At 45.8% G+C, this 17,191-nt stretch overlaps 1 protein-coding gene across 1 annotated transcript in view; it reads left to right on the top strand.

The window, feature by feature from the left end:
• The first annotated feature begins 7,808 nt into the window (after positions 1–7,808).
• The window catches only part of Tbcel (tubulin folding cofactor E like), a 45,087-nt gene continuing 35,704 nt past the window's right edge, over positions 7,809–17,191 (top strand). Inside the window, exon 1 of the mRNA XM_090319315.1 lies at positions 7,809–8,005. The gene's annotated coding sequence lies outside the window, so the exon portion shown is untranslated. The remainder of the gene's footprint in view (positions 8,006–17,191) is intronic.

Below are 17,191 nucleotides of genomic sequence, written 5' to 3'. Positions count from 1 at the left end.
CTTAAATCCATTCTCAGAACATCTCTCAAATGGTTCAAAGATTAGTAGACATAACAGAAAGGAAGGAGGAATCAACATGGATTGATTGATATCTTTCCATTTCTAACATGCTGAATTGGATAATATCCTTCCTTTGAAGAACAAGAGAGCATAAGTGCTCTGAACTCTGCTCAGTTGAGCACAGATAAACCAACAAGGTGTCTGCAGGGGCGCCAGAATCACCCAGGACGGAGGTTCAGAGAGACATAGGCCCTGTTTCCTCTGGTCCTCTGCTGACTCAGGAGAGACAATGCAGAGGCTGAGAAGCTGGTCAGTGTTTTTTGATAGTCTCATAGGGCTGGGAAGACAAACCTGGAGAAAAATTTGCCCAAGCCCTAGAAAATAGTTGAAGGGATGGGAGAGAATGATGAAGCAGGTAATACTGACCAAACTTCATTGTACTGACAGCCTGCATGTTAAATGGTAAAAACTACTTTAAAATAATAATAAAATTGAAACTGAATGGGAATGGAAAGGTTACATACCAAAACTGAAGCACATAACTAACTTGTGTAGTTAGCATCATTTAAGAAAAGGAGGATAGAAAAGAAAACCAGTAAATTATAGCAAATAACAGCAGGAGGAAGGGAATACTAATGATACATGCAGAAAATAATTCAAGATTAAAACATAAGAAAGAGGTTCAGAAGAGTAATAAAATTAGTGAAACAGAAGAAAAGGGTATAGCATCAATAACTATTATCTAGATAAAAATAAAATGCGGCCACACAGCCTGGAGATATGATGGATGTGATAGATTATCACAATCTTATGCCAGTAAATTATATTATATGCCAATAAATGTTATGCCATGAGTAAATTCCTAGAAAAAAGTACAACATATTAAACCAACAGAAAACGTAGAGTGCCAGAATGCTGCAATTGTGAAATAAATTGAATCTGTAATTACTAACTGTCCCACCTAGGGAAGTTTGTCAGAATGGCTCCACTGGTAAACTCTGACAATCCTCTAAGGAACAATGTAAATATCATACACACACTTTTGCAGAGAAAAGGAACAGAGATATCTTCAACTAATTTCATAAGGACCAATCAGAAGTAGACCAAATTAAAAGGAAACAGGGGCACGTCTTTTCATGAAAGAGAGCATCCGTTGGCTAATAAATATGAAAAGATGTTCCAGCTCCTTATCCCTAATAAGATACAAATTAAAACTAAATAAGACATGAGCACACAACAGCCATCGGAAAGGCTAACACTAAAGACGGACGACAGCAAGGTATTGAGGCAGACTTGGAACAGCTGTCTTTGGAGGTGAATATTGGCACAACCAGTACGTTTCTTTTCTGACCACTTGAAATGGAGCTAAGCTCAAATTGCTACAAGGGTAACACACAGACATACAGTTTTGAAGATTTACTATCCGAGAAGATTGTGCAATGCCTCATGCATCATTTTCATAGCGATGAATGAAAATAGTTTTGGCTATCAGGAGCTAGGAACATGCGTGATTAATATTAATTTCCTGTTTAAAACCACTTTTATTGTATCTGCTAGGAAAATTCAAACGTCCTCTGTGACTTGGCTCGTGCTTGATTTCTGTTGGCCGAGGCCGGTCTCACACTCGGACCCAGCGATGGTGGTCTTGGGTGCGTTCCCAAGAGAGCTGGGCATGGCTGGACATCTGCAGTCACCCACAGGGGTGCACCCAGCCTCGTGATGCATCACAGCCCCAAACTGGAAACACCCCAAATACCCACCAGGAAAAGCCAGCCAAAATGTGCTGATAATAATACGAAATGCTCCTTGGCCATGAGAGGAAGTAAACCACAGCTGCACAGGTGACGTCACGAGTGACTCTGTGACGTTGTCAAAGCACCCCTGGCTTGATCTCATTTGATACAACGTTTGCACCCAGGGGAAGGTAGGTTACAGCATTAGAGGGCAGCGTGGTCGTGAACTCTGGAGAGAATGGCAGGAACAGGCACTGGGAGGAGACTTTGGGGTGCTGGTGATTTCCCCTGGCACAAATGGGGAGTGAGTGGATGGTGACGTGGATGTTTGCAAGATCCTTATGTAAATGATTAAGTAAGAGTGTGTGGAAACATCCTTATGTGAACTAGTTCACATTTCTGTACTTTACTCTTTCAAACAAAAATCAAGAGGGCAAACAAAAATCAAGAGAGCGAGGGAGCTATCTGGCAATGAATTACAAGACCTGTAAGAAATAGAAGGCCTGCTTGAAAATTAAGCCTCTGTCTACAGAAACTGCAGAAAGGCACTGTTCTTCCTAAAACTGCTTATGGTTTAATAATACAAAGGGGTTGCATTGTGATATTTCCATTTATACTTATATGAACTTTGCTCTTATTCAGCCAGTCTCTAGTATTCTTCCTGAGTCCTCCTTGAATTGAAGACGATATTCTACCTGGTAATGATGATATGTTCTAGGTAGTTCTAGCGATGATTCTTCAGTTTTGAATTTTACCATGTACGTTCTTTGCCTGATTGTTAAGCTTGGCATGGCATTCCATTTCCTGGAAGGCTTTATCAATCATGTTTTTAAAAATAAAGCATAGAATTTGAGAAATGCAAATCTTCTATAGCTTTTTTTCCCCCTCAGAGCTGAGGACCGAACTAAGGGCTTTGCACTTGCCAGGCAAGCACTCTTCGCTAAGCCAAATCCCCAACCCCATAGAAATGCAAATCTTAAAGGCATCACATATTCTGCCTTTTTCCTAGTTGAGTTTCTTTGTGAATTTGGTGGAGTCTAATATACTTCCTCTCCAAAAATAATACATGTAAAGAGCTCACATTCTAATACAGGTAATATGTGTAACACATATATTGTGTCATATGACATATGGTTTGGGGTAGTTCATGGTGCTAGTTTATGTAACTTAGGTATATAGATAATGGTGTAAGGACATTAACATGTAAAAGACATAGATGACCAGTGGACAAACCAGAACAGGGATTAAAAATTCCATTTCTATCCCCATCATTACTCTTTCAAGTAAAGTGGTTGCTTTGTTCTTGTAGCATCTGTGTATGGATGCTCATAGTGTATTCTCACAGGATTCGGGTTCTTATCCTAGTGACTTCCTTTTCATAGCATCCCTTGAATCGCTCTGTATCCCTGTTGTTTGTGCATGTGAATTATCTTTCCAATTGCATCATATGTAGCAACTATTCTTTATTCTTATTTGTTTTCCCCAAACCACCTAGCTAAATAAAAGTGCATAATGATTCTAAGATAAATATTTGCTGGATTAAAAGGACATGCAGATATCTAGCTGAAATTCACAACGGAACTATTGTTGCAGTGATATGACAAACTAAGATTCTGGTATCAGACTGACCTGAATGTGAATTCAGCCCTCGCCATTTAGTAGCCACGTGTTGCTGAATATATTATTTAATCCAAGAGTCCCTTGAGATGTCTGATAGTACCAAAAGTACATTGTGAGATCATTGAGAGGATGAAAGGAAATAATTGACGTACGAGATCTGAAGCAGTATCTGACACAATACAAACTCAGAAAGTGGGGATGGCTTACTCTTAGGGCACAATGAACCCTAAATTAAGGAATTGGTTGGAAGCTGGGTATGGTAGGTTACGCTTTTAATCTCAATCACTCAGAAAGAGGAAGTGGGAGGATCACAGCTTGAAGCCAGTCAGCTGAAGCAAAGTTAGCATGAGATAGTTTCTCCAAAACAAACTAAAAGTCAAAGGACTTTCTGTGGTTGTGGCTCAATAGAACAGAGCTTATACAATAACAGGAGGCTCCCATTTCAACCTCCAGTATCACACACACACACAAAAGAATGACAATCTTCGAATTGACCAGTCAACCTGTCCAACAAATCCAGGATTCATTTATATAATGTTCTAACAGATTCTTCCTTTGTGTGACCTATTCTAATGACAAGAATTCACTGGCATCGACTACAGAAGCCCTCATTCTTCCAGCTTTCTTATTTATTAATTTTTAGACCCAACTTCAGTCTGTAGCCCCTGCTAACCCTGAACTTGCTAGTTGTGCAGGCTGGCCTTGAACTTAAGGTTCTCCTTCCTCCAGCTCCCAAAGGCTGGGATGACAGGTATGCATCACCTCCCCTGATTCTAAATGTTCCTTCCATTCCCGATAAAATGACCAGAAATTTGTCCTTCGGTTCCTTCCTTCCACTTTGGTCCAGTGTCTACTCTGCTTACAGCCCTTGAGAAATAGTGGGCTAGCACCACAGACCTAGCTTCTGTCTCCACTGAGGACTGCTTGATTGTCAGTAAGATAACAAGAAAAGAAGTGAGGATGTGTGATTTTTATGTCTTATGGAAGAAGAACATTTCAAGTAAATCACTTGTCAGAAAGGATCTTGCACATAATACACCATACACGGAGATTTGAGACATAAAGCAGCATGTCCTCCTAGAACTTTCTGTGATAGTGCAAATATTCCATGTGTGCCCTGTTCAATATGACAGCCGTTAGCCACACGTCATGACTGAGCACTGAAAACAGAACTGGTGTTCATGTGCCAAAGGTAATCCTATTGACTGGATTTTGGTTCACATCGGAATAGCCATGTAGGGCCAGAGGCTACCAGACTGAATAAGAGGAAACAGAAGCAAGAGATGAGGCTGGGAAGCCTGTAGGGCCTAGAGCATAAGCAACTTGGAGACTCATGTTAATGACTGCTGGCTTTATCCTCAGAGCCTGGGGGATTCTTGGGAAGGGTTTTAAGCTCCAGGTCCTAACACAATCAGTTATACATTTTTTTTCAAGAGAATTCTGGCTGTCTTGTGGAGATCAACTAGAATTGGGTGGAGATATGAATCTTATCTTCATGAATTGGCTCTTAAAGGGAAAGGTGGGTACCAAAGACAGACTCTAGGATATCACAAAGAAACAAAGAATTCCACAAGCAAGCACACCGTTGTTCAATACTTATTTATGCTCATTGTACACAGTATTTGTTAACAGTAACGCTGACGGTTCTTGCCATTTTTCCCCCGTAGTTGCTCACACGGCATCTTAAGTATTTCTGAGCATCCCTAACGTTACCCATGTTTACCAGCCCATCAACAGAATAGCCATGTAGCACCCCAGAGCCACCTGACTCATTCCACTCTCTGTGTCTCAGCTTCTTATGGTCCTCATTCACTCAGGACACTTTTGTCTGTGGCTCCGTGGGCGATTCCAGGCAAATCTGTCACTTCCCAGGGTGTTAGGAAGGCAGTCTAGTCCACACTGCTTTGGTTATCCTCCCCTTTATTCTTTGAGCAAGAAATTAAGTCCCACAGGCCTTTCTCTCCCACATCCTCTTTAAGCCCCATCAAACAATGACAAGCCTAAGTCCCCCGGACCAGATGCTTCTCTAGCAGGTGATGAGGTAGGCTCAGCATTCTTCCTCTACATTCCCTAAAAGCATAAATAAAAGCATATAAATATATATATGCATTATATATGTTTATATATGCATGCACATCTATGTGATGCATAAGGACCTCCAGCTCCTAGCCTTTCAGCTGCCATATCCACACCAGACACCGTTCTCCTCATCAGCCAGCACCACCTTTATCCCAACCTGATCCCGTGGCATGGAAGCCACCAGAAACAAGCAGATGTGACACGTGTGGCACCAGGGCCCTAACGTGGCCTAGTGTAAAGGGGGCATTCCTTTGGCCCCAGCCTGACTGTATTGAATCGTAGTTGGATGGTCTTAGGTAGGGCAGGTGCTTCTGAACCTCAGACGTCCCTTTCACGGATGCCTCCCTGCGGTGGCTGGACTCAGGGGGAGCCGGTCAGTGGAAACCGACTACTGTGTGGATGTGGGGAAGGGGCGCGAGGGCCCTGCGTTCAGTCCAGTGCACAGACCTGGGAGGGGGCGTGGGCCCTGCGTTCATCCAGACACAGACCTGGGAGGGGGCGTGGGCCCCGCGTTCATCCAGACACAGGCCGGGGAGGGGGCGTGGGCCCCGCGTTCATCTAGACACAGGCCGGGGAGGGGCGTGGGGCCTGCGTTCATCCAGACACAGACCTGGGAGGGGGCGTGGGCCCTGCGTTCATCTAGACACAGGCCGGGGAGGGGCGTGGGGCCCTGCGTTCATCTAGACACAGGCCGGGGAGGGGCGTGGGGCCTGCGTTCATCCAGACACAGACCTGGGAGGGGGCGTGGGCCCTGCGTTCATCTAGACACAGGCCGGGGAGGGGCGTGGGGCCCTGCGTTCATCCAGACACAGACCTGGGAGGGGGCGTGGGCCCTGCGTTCATCTAGACACAGGCCGGGGAGGGGCGTGGGGCCCTGCGTTCATCTAGACACAGGCCGGGGAGGGGGCGTGGGGCCCTGCGTTCATCCAGACACAGGCCGGGGAGGGGGCGTGGGGCCCTGCGTTCATCCAGACACAGGCCGGGGAGGGGGCGTGGGCCCCGCGTTCATCTAGACACAGACCTGGGAGGGGGCGTGGGGCCCTGCGTTCATCCAGACACAGGCCGGGGAGGGGGCGTGGGCCCCGCGTTCATCTAGACACAGACCTGGGAGGGGGCGTGGGGCCCTGCGTTCATCCAGACACAGGCCGGGGAGGGGCGTGGGGCCTGCGTTCATCTAGACACAGACCTGGGAGGGGGCGTGGGGCCCGCGTTCATCCAGACACAGGCCGGGGAGGGGGCGTGGGCCCCGCGTTCATCTAGACACAGACCTGGGAGGGGGCGTGGGCCCCGCGTTCATCCAGACACAGGCCTGGGAGGGGCGTGGGGCCCGCGTTCATCCAGACACAGGCCGGGGAGGGGGCGTGGGCCCTGCGTTCATCTAGACACAGGCCTGGGAGGGGCGTGGGGCCCGCGTTCATCTAGACACAGACCTGGGAGGGGGCGTGGGCCCTGCGTTCATCTAGACACAGGCCGGGGAGGGGCGTGGGGCCTGCGTTCATCTAGACACAGACCTGGGAGGGGGCGTGGGGCCCGCGTTCATCCAGACACAGGCCGGGGAGGGGGCGTGGGCCCTGCGTTCATCTAGACACAGGCCGGGGAGGGGCGTGGGGCCCTGCGTTCATCCAGACACAGGCCGGGGAGGGGGCGTGGGCCCCGCGTTCATCTAGACACAGACCTGGGAGGGGGCGTGGGGCCCTGCGTTCATCCAGACACAGGCCGGGGAGGGGCGTGGGGCCTGCGTTCATCTAGACACAGACCTGGGAGGGGGCGTGGGCCCTGCGTTCATCCAGACACAGGCCGGGGAGGGGGCGTGGGGCCCTGCGTTCATCCAGACACAGGCCGGGGAGGGGGCGTGGGCCCCGCGTTCATCTAGACACAGACCTGGGAGGGGGCGTGGGGCCCTGCGTTCATCTAGACACAGGCCGGGGAGGGGCGTGGGGCCCTGCGTTCATCCAGACACAGACCTGGGAGGGGGCGTGGGGCCCTGCGTTCATCTAGACACAGGCCGGGGAGGGGCGTGGGGCCCTGCGTTCATCTAGACACAGACCTGGGAGGGGGCGTGGGGCCCGCGTTCATCCAGACACAGGCCGGGGAGGGGCGTGGGGCCCCGGGGCCCTGCGCTCTGACCCGTCTGCGGGCCTTGCTGGGCCGCGCCGGCCCCGTCCTCCCCGTCCGCCCCTGTCCGTGTCCGGGCACGGAGGACGCTTCCCCGGGTCCGCCAGGGAAAGCGCCAGACACGCGCGTGGTCCGGGGAGCGCCGCCCCCCGTTGCCACGGCAACCCGGCCTGGTGGCCGCGCTCCTCGCCGCCCCCTCCGCCCCCTCCGCCGCCCCGCCCCGCCCCGTCCACGCAGCGACGTGACACGTGCGGCGGGGTCACGTGTTGTTGTGGGGCCGTGGAAAGCTGCTTCCGGGTCAATGCGGGACCCCGGGCTCCGGCCGCCGGGTCTGGGCTGAGGTGGAGCGGAGCCCGCGGCTGGGAGGAGGCCGAGCGGGGGGACGCGGCCGGGAGGGGGCGAGGGGAGCCGCCCGAGGGGCCGCCGCGGCAGCTCCGCCTCCCGGGCCGCCGCCGAGGGTGAGCGGGGGCCGGCGGGCGGGGGCCGGGGCCGGGGCCGGGCGGGCGGAGGCGCGAGGCGGGGCCGTGCCGGGTGGGGGCGGCGGGGGACGGGGCCCGGCCGGGGCGCGGGGCATGGGTCTGGTGGGAGCCGGGGAGGCCGGGGAAGCCGGGCCCGGCCGGGGCGCGGGGCCTGGGCCGCACAGGGAGGCCGGGCCAGGGGGGCGCCGAGCCTGGGTCCTGGGAGCCCCCCCCCCCCGCCCGCCATACACCCTTCTTTACCTAGCGCTCTAGCGCTCTGGGGGCCCGAGGCTGATAGGAGATGGAGCCTGACTACCCCAGGGCAGCCTGAGAAACCGGAATATCGTCTCCCAGCCAGCGAATTTAAAGAGAGACAGACAGACATGTCCCCGTGGGGACAGCCGTCCCTAGGCCCCGAGGGTCCGCCGGGCCGGGCAGCTCCGGGGAGGTTGGTGGAGGTGCGGGGGGGGGGGCTGGCAGGAGGGCCCCCGATCTGGCACCTCCAGGGAGGAGGGCGGTATGGAGCGCCTCTGTTGGGCCAGGTGAGCAGAGGTCCAGGCCCTCTCCTACCAAGACCTGTTGGTTGGGGATGTGGAGTTCACTGCCCTCTCCTCCTGCAGCCCAGTCCAAATTTGCTCTTGAGGAAAGTTGGGAGGAAGGCGCTTTAAGGAGAAGGTTGCTGTGATACCCAGAGCGGGCAGGCACTGCCCAGGGCTGTTGGCGGAGGCTGGCCAGGCTCCTGGGCTTGTCTGTGGTCTTGTGGCCTGGAGCTCCGACGAGCCCTTCCGCGTGTTTACACAGGTCTACCCGGAGCTAACGGAGCTTGAGCAGGTGTCCGAATTTCAGAACTAGTCTAGGGCAGCGGCTTTCACCCTTCACAGAAGTACCTCTGACTTTGTGATCTAATGAATGAATTTCCGCAAGGCGCTGTTGACCCTGATCACTCTCAGAGTTTCAGTCGTAGTTCACGCGTTCTCATCGGAAAAGATCCTGTGGCTGATTTATGCCTCACAACTTGCAGTTGTTTCCTTGATTAGTTTGGCGTCTCCTGTGGTTAGCTTCCCGGGAACAAGATTGATTCTAAGAGCCTGGGTTTCTGGGAAAGGATAGGTGGTCAGGTGCGATTGATGCTTAGAACAGGCAGCGAGTTGACCCCTGGTTAATCATAACTCTTGAAACTTTATTGTGTTGATGTGTATATAACGATACTGGGCTTGAACTCGACCTGGACATTGACCCTTAGTTATTTTTGTTGTTGTTCTTAAGGCTGGCATGTACCACTTGAGCCACACTTCTGGCCTTTTGATAGTAATTAGAGATGAAAATCTCACAGACTGACCGGCCTGGGCTTACTTCCCATCTTAATCCTCAGATCTCAGCCTGCCAAGCATTTGGGATTTCAGTTTGAGCCACCACACTGGGGAACGCTTAGTATTTTATGTATTTGCTGTGTCTGAGAAATTGGAGAGGCCTAGCTCCATTTAGCCACTTTGCATCATAGTTAAGAAAGTTTTATTTAACTTTTGCAGTGTTGGGAAATACTGATTTGTTTTACTTCTGTCTAAAGAGATCCCCAGTTTTTTACATCTAGCAGTTAGTGTATGGCGTACTTTGTGTTTTTAACTATAGGTCTAAGGATGAAGGAGTAATGGCTTTGATACGTATTTGAAACTTGACCATAAACTTTAATATAGATTTAAACTAGCTGGTGTCTTAATTCCCCATGAAAATTATGCTTTTCATATGTGTCTATAATAGGTGAGATCCTTTCCAAAACAATATTAATTCATCATAAACATTAATGAGTGTTGATGAACAAAGTTAGACGCCCTTATGCGTTGCTGTGTTCTTTGAAATTATTTATTCAGCCTATTACTGCAGGAGGTGGAGTGTCAAATGATGCGTCCTAACTTCAGTGAGTACATTTATAGTGTGTGAATCAAAGACTAGTTTAGTCTCTTACTTTTTTGTTGAGGATGAGAATGGAATTCATAGGCAGGGCCATCAGAAATTGCCCAGACTTCATTGGTGGGGCTACCTAGTTGGTTAGATGCCCTAAAGAAGCATTGTTACATTAAACATGTGTGCTGTCCGGCTTTATAGCTTTCTTGCCTGCAACTTTTGTTGACTGTGCCTTGATTTGTAATGTTAACTGGTGTCAGCCATCCTTTAAAAGTTATCCCTTTGAACCAGGCAAATAGTACTTGCTTTAAAATAGTTAACTATCAAGAATATTGAAAGACAAGGTATTTGGAAGAGGAAGGAAGATTCTCATTAATTGTCTGTATGGGTGGAGGAAGAATCCTCTGTGTTTGTCAATAAACTTCTGTGGAGAACTTTGAGAGTGATTGTCCTTTTCTTTGTATTTCTTTCTTGTGACCCTCAAAGTAATAGCAGGCTCTTACCCTCCTTATATATATATTTTTTTGCTTTCAAATTTCTGTGAATTTGGTATTTGTTAGGATGTTGAATAAAATTAGTTTGCTGCTCTGAATAATATTTCATATATATACAAAATACTTTTTCTTAGTGTTGAAACTTTATGACATGGACTTCAGCTGCCTGGAAGCTTATTAACTTCCTTCTTAGTTCTCAGCGATGTTTTAAATAAGTGATTATTTAGCCTAATTGGCTGGATAAGAAACAGTTGCTCTAAAGTATCTTTAAACTGATATTGAGATGGTTTGGTTTCAGTGGGTGAGAAGTTTTAGCTGGATTCTTGGCTCTGCCAAACATGTTGTCAGTCCTGAGAGTTAGCTCTCCCTTCCTCACCAGGCTACCTGGGTTCATTGCCACACCTTACTAATGAATTGGGGCAGATTTAATTTTAGGGCTTCAAAGTCAGCCTAGACTTGAATCCTGGCTCTGTCACTTGCCAGCCAAGTGACCGTGGTAGCCTCACTGTGCTTCAGTTTTGTGACAGGTAAGACGGAGTTTCTTTTCTAAGAGTATTGTGAGATTTAAATGAGATGACACAGGGACACCTGGCACAGAGTACACATGAGTGTATTTTACCTGCTATCTGTCGCCTTGATGACAGCTGACTTAATGTAGTTATCCTAGTAATGAAATAGGATTGTATGGAGAGTCTCCATTCAGTGGTACACACGTTGCTCAGAACTCAGGCTTAGAATATTTTCCATTCTAGGTAAACAGATTATGGGCCTCTGTAGTATTTGATGACAAGTGCTTGCCCTCATGTGAAGGGATTGGTCTCAGAATAGCCTCTTTCCCTGTGGCTCTACCTGTCCCTGGCCACCTAGCCTGCCCATCACAGCAGCTCACTGCATTGTTCTCTATGTTTTGCATCTCTTTCATTTAATTATGCCTGCAGGAGAGCTTTCCTCTCCTTTTCATGGAGTGAGTTTCTCTTGCTCTCTGACTGACCTCCTTGGTGAAGAGCATCCCTTGTCAGTCTCCACAAAGTGCCTTGTCTGCACTGACTGGAGCTCTGATTGTTGGGAAGAGGTCTTAGCCCTGGCCTACATTTCCTGGATATTGTCTATAATTAGTCTGTCCTGATGGAGGGAGAGGGTATTGGCGATTTGACTCCTGTCAGCTCCTACTCTCAGTTCTCACAATAGTAACTACAATTTATTAACCACTTAAATATGCCAGACAGTAGGCTCTTTCATTTGAAAAAATACTTTTTCAGTTTTCACAAATATGATATGTAATTGGTATTAATAACTAATGAGGATGCTGACATAGATAAGTAAATAAGTTATCCAGCAATTGTAATGAACTCAGGACTAAGTGAGGCCTGCTCTTAAACATGGTGCCTTTTTTAAGAACATGAGGTTTAAACAGGCGACACAGGTCCACAAAGTGGGACCTTGTGGCTCTGTGGAACTTTCATTAGTTTCACTAATCTTTCTTAGGGATGTGGTTCATAAATAAAAAAACCAAAATATTGTTGAAACTTTCTAGAGTGATGCTTTTTCAGTGACTTTCAAAATTATTCTTTCTTCCTAGTCTTCCATACTCCTGGCCATATTTGATTTTATTTGTCAGAAGATATTACTTCAAAGTAAAATTCACCTTTCTATTTCTCCAACAATGGTTATTGATGTGTGCTAGCAACGCTCTGTGAAACTCTGAACTGTATTGACAAATCGCAGACCTGGTAGAGACCTTGAACATTAGACTAATGTGCTGAGTGCCACAAAGAACAAAAGAAGGGAAAGGACTGCGTGATGCTGGCCGTGGTGCCACTTTTGCTGGAGTGGTCTGAGGCGGCCTCTTTGAGCAGGTGACATCTGCCTTTCTTTACACTGGCAGCTCTTGCATGGTGAGATGAAGTCATTCTCTAGAGGAGCCAGGAACAGCTGGAGAAGTTGAAAGCCAGGGAGTCTGAGGCCTTATGGGCTGGGAAAAGAATGGAAGGAGTGAGGTTAGAAAGGTGAGCAGAGATTGCATTGCATGAAGCCTTAAAGACTGCTAGAGTGATTAGATTTTACTGTAGGTGGGAAAGGAAGACACTGAAAGTGTAAAGGACACCAAATGAGTTAGATTTGATTGTGTAGCAGTCAGGAGAGACCAAGGTGGAGGCTACCAGCAACCTTGTTGTGTTGATAATGACCTGAATCAGAAAAGGAAATGAAAAGAACGGGGCTGACTTGGTGGTTTGCTTGTGTGGTTGAGGGGATGTTACGTGGGGATGTGAGAAGAAGAATCAAGCATAACTTCTGAGAGGGATTGAAGGGAACGGATTTGGGCACCTCTTGCAGAGCGTTGATGCCATCATTCTGAAAGGCAGCTTGCCACTATACTACCAATGCAACGCGATAAAATGATTCCAATGTTTAGTCATAATCTTGTCCTGACAGGATTGTTGTTGTTGTTTTGAACACATAAGTATATGATCATACATGATAAGATGGTTAATTTTCCTTCATTTTTGAAAATTTGAATAACTTGCAATCATAGTGAATATTATCCACTTAACGTTGTTTTTAAAAAATGATTCATGTTGGTAGAAGCAGGTACAATGAACAATGAACTGTGAATTCCCACTGCTGTGCAGTGCTTCATGAGTACGTTGTAATATGTCCAGTTGTCCGTCACTAGACGGAAAGGCTTTTCCCCCAGGATTTTTGTGGTTTCAAACAACGCTGATAGGCTTGTTCTTGTCTCCCTGTGCACATGTCCATGTGCCTGAGGAGTGCAGTTATGAGTCCCAGGATCTGTGACTTCACCGTGGCTAGCCAGTGATGGATTGTATTCTCAGGTGTATGTGCTGATATGTACTTATTCTAGCAGTGTAAGAGCTCCTGTTCTTGGCATTTTCTCCAGGCATTGGCACTGTCAAGTTGACTTCCATATGAAACGTGATTTCTTATTGAGATTTTTTGGTTTTGGTTCTGAATATTATCAAACATGTCCATCTTTACATATATGTGTGAACATAAATGTTATATGTGTTGGAAGAATCTTGTATCTAGTTTTAGACTTACATTTTTAGGTTGTAATGTCTTTGATGATTAGAAGCTTTTCATTTTATAGACCAATTTTTTCTTTATGGATCTTCAAATATTTTAAAACGAAATTCTTTCTATGTCAAGATCATAACGCTTTTATTAGGAAAAATAATTGCTTTTGTATTAAAGGGAAAAATTTGCTTTTGCATTTTTTCTGAGCTGAGTTTTTTCAGTGTTGTGATGTCAGGATTCAACTTCATTTTACTCTCAGACTGGTGTTCAAGGTCTTAGGATCAGTTATAACTTTTATTGGCCATTTGCAATAATAAAGTTGTTTAAAAGCACAATAATATGAACAACATGACATTGACTTGAACCAGAAACTGGCACTTGTTTACATGATCAGGGCTAAAGCAAAAAGGCCGAAGGTAAGCTGTTCTGCCTCAGCTGGAAATGTGTGCACTGGTGACTCACACGGCCCCTCTGCATGCACGCGGGGTCATCAGGACAATGTTCAAGTGGTAGAGAGCCAGTTCAGCCAGTGCAAGACCCTGAGTTCAAACGCCAGTGCTGCCCAGTAGAGTAAACAAGCCCTCAGGTATTGATTCGAGGGCTGCAAATAAATATTAGGAAATTGGTGGATTGGCAAATAAGGAATTTGAGAAGCAAGGCTGGATCTGTGGGTATTGAGAGAGATTTGGTTTCTTAGGAAAGCATCAACTTTAGCAATTCCTCACCACATTTGCACATATCATTGTGATTTTATTTTAAAAGAGTTAGTTCAACGAATCTTTCAAATGCTATGTGTTATAGATGCCATTATCCCAGTAAAGAGACCTTTTTGAGAGAAAAGTTTTATTATATTTATATTTGTGGTATTGTTACTTAGATAATTTTAGGAAAGAATTATAGCTCATAAAATGTAAATCAAAATTATTAAACCTTTATTATTATGACTCATAAAAAGATCATATTTTCTTATGGACACCATTAATAACCTAAAGCTTAATTTTTGTAAAGGCAGGTATGCTTTCCAAAAGGATTATAAATAATGCTTCAGTCATTTAGCAACATTTCTCCTCATGAATGTCATTAATGGGCTCTAGGAAAAAAATGAAGATTGTACACTTCATAAGCTATATCTCTCCTAAATAGGTTTATCTGTAAGTCAGATCTGCAAGTGAATTATTCACATTAAATAATTTGAGAAGATGGATTAGAAATCTCAAACCAGTGTTCATTTAAAAAATAATAGCATATATTTCGTTTATTTGCCAGTCTTGGGGCTTGAACTCAGCACACAGTGTAGTGGACCCTGTCAGAATCACGTCTAGCTTGTTTGCTTGAGTCAGCTCTAGTTATCACTGGACTGTATTGTATTGCCCTAACACTGAATGTAGGAGACTAGTGACTTCTTTTCTGTTGGATAAGCGATTGCAGCGTCTCTGTCTGGTAGTCCTGGTTATTAGAGTCATTTGCAGTCTCTACGTGGCTGTAGTGATGGGTTTGTTTTCTGTTTCTAATTAGACTTTTTCTTAATGTGCTAGTCCTCTTCTGGTAAGTAGAGATATTGGGCTACTATGTTCTTTTTTTTTTTTTTTGCCAGTCCTGGGCTTGAGCTCAGGGCCTGAGCACTGTCCTTGGGCTTCCTCAAGGCCAGAGCCCTACCACTGAGCCACAGCACCCCTTCCGGCTTTCTCTGTGTATGTGGTACCGCGGAATCGAACCCGGGTCTTCATGCATGCTAGACAAGCACTTTAACCACTAGGCCAAACTCCCGGCCCCTGGGCTACTATGTTCTGTAATCAGCCGTGAGGACCTAAAACTTTGCCATCACAGCTGAAAGAAAACATGCATGTACAATCCATGCAAAGAATACTGTTCATTGCTTATTTGAAGGACAGATATTGGAAATAATTATTTTTCTTCTTGGTGACTACATTAAGGTAGTCTTCTGCTTCATGTTTGGTTCAGTTATTTTAATGTGGTTATAAGAAATACTTTAGCTGTAAAGATTTTCATACATTTTAATTTTTTATTGATTTTTACATCATATTTCAAATGACAAGTTTAACAAACAGTGTTCAAGAAGGGAATCTCTATACACAATCACTGGGACTTAGTTTTTAGAACTTAATCCAAATTAGGCTAAGGGTTTGAATGTCATAGAAACATATTAATTTATGAAATAAAACATTAAGTCTATAGAGTCACAGGTTTTTATGTCTATACGTTTTAATAATTTTATAGTTTTGGGAGTTGTATATGGTGTTATATATTGTTGACATGAAATACGCCCTTCTTAATGGAAGTCAGCGTGGCTCAGCAGATTAGGGATGCAGAAGATATGACTTAGCGTGCAGGCTGGCAAGGCCACCGAAACCTGAGCAAATCCCCTCAGTGTCCTGTCCTGTGAATAAAGATAAGTGCTCGTCTCCTTCAGAGAGTGGCTACAGAAAATTCACAGGCTTTGAAATGAGTGTTAATGTCAGTATAGAGACACTTAGTTTAGAGACCTCATCAGTTCCTAAACTGATGCTACCTTGATGAGTAAGTGGACAGTAAAGCCTTAGAATTCTGTCAGCTCCAATCTGGACCCAGCAGCAAGATACAGGTAGAGGCTAATTTGTTTGGGAGGGAGTTGGGAGTAGAATGGAAAGTGCAAAGGGGAGCAGGGGCGGAACTCTGACTGGCATCGATTGCAGTAAAGGGTTATGCAAATGTAAATGTTTTCAGTTGTGATTACTTACTGACTCTTAGGGTTTTATTTGGTATTTCAGAGTGCCTTATTTTGCAGGCACGTAGGGTGACATTTTTGACAGTGAGAGATATGTAAATCAAAAAGTATATGTTTAGGATTCTTTGTTGTTGAAAAGTAGATGCTTAGAAATATGTCACACAAAGAGGTATTGAAGCTGAATTTTTTCTCTCTCAAATGTCTCCGCAAAATTATCAAATTCTTAGGTTAGTGCATTGAGGTCAGACATGTGAGGTGTGCAGCGTATTTGCTAATGTGTTTGTTTTTGTGCCTCAGAAATGAGCTGTTGCACTGTCCAACCTGACGTACCTTGTGCACTGTATCACCCTTAGGGTAAGACCTATTCTCAGGCTGTCCTTCCCCACTGACTGAGAAAGCTGTGGTTTTAGATACCTTTGATCTCACTGTGCAATCAAATAAAAAGTTTGGATCAATACTCTAATATGTGTGGTATTCATTTCCATTCTTTTAAAATTAGCTTATATTAATTGTACAAAGAGATCTCATTATGATTATTTCCATACCTGCATAGAAAGTACTTTGATCTTATTTACCCTTTCATTAGTTTTGCTTATTGTTTTCCCCTTTAAACAATTTTTAGTGGGTTTCCTGATGATATTTTTATACATACCTATAGTCTGTGGTGATTTTAAGATGATGGTACTGTGGTAACAAGAGGGAACAAGTGCTGGAGCCATAGCAATTGGAAAAATGCACACATTTCATCTAGCAGTGTTGTTGGAATGACACAGTATTACAGAAAGAGTCGTGTTGTATACAGTTGAGAAAGGGATGGGGAGAAGAAGAGTGGGTGGACCTTAGGGTGTGAAATCATGGTGGCCTGGTGTGCTGTGATAATGAGTTTATCAGTTGTACTTGGTGGTGCACGTGGAATTCTAAGAGCTAAGTTTGTGAATCATCTAACTATAACCTGACAGAACAGTTCTAAAGGTTCCCTAGAATTAATTTATTCTCCTTTTCATCCAGGGAGGACATCCACTTGTATAC

This window comes from Megascapheus bottae, chromosome 27 (genome assembly GCF_031878675.1).
Source record: "Megascapheus bottae isolate mThoBot1 chromosome 27, mThoBot2.hap1, whole genome shotgun sequence".
Taxonomy (NCBI): Eukaryota; Metazoa; Chordata; class Mammalia; order Rodentia; family Geomyidae; genus Megascapheus; species Megascapheus bottae.
This window is presented reverse-complemented; position numbering and strand designations above follow the sequence as displayed.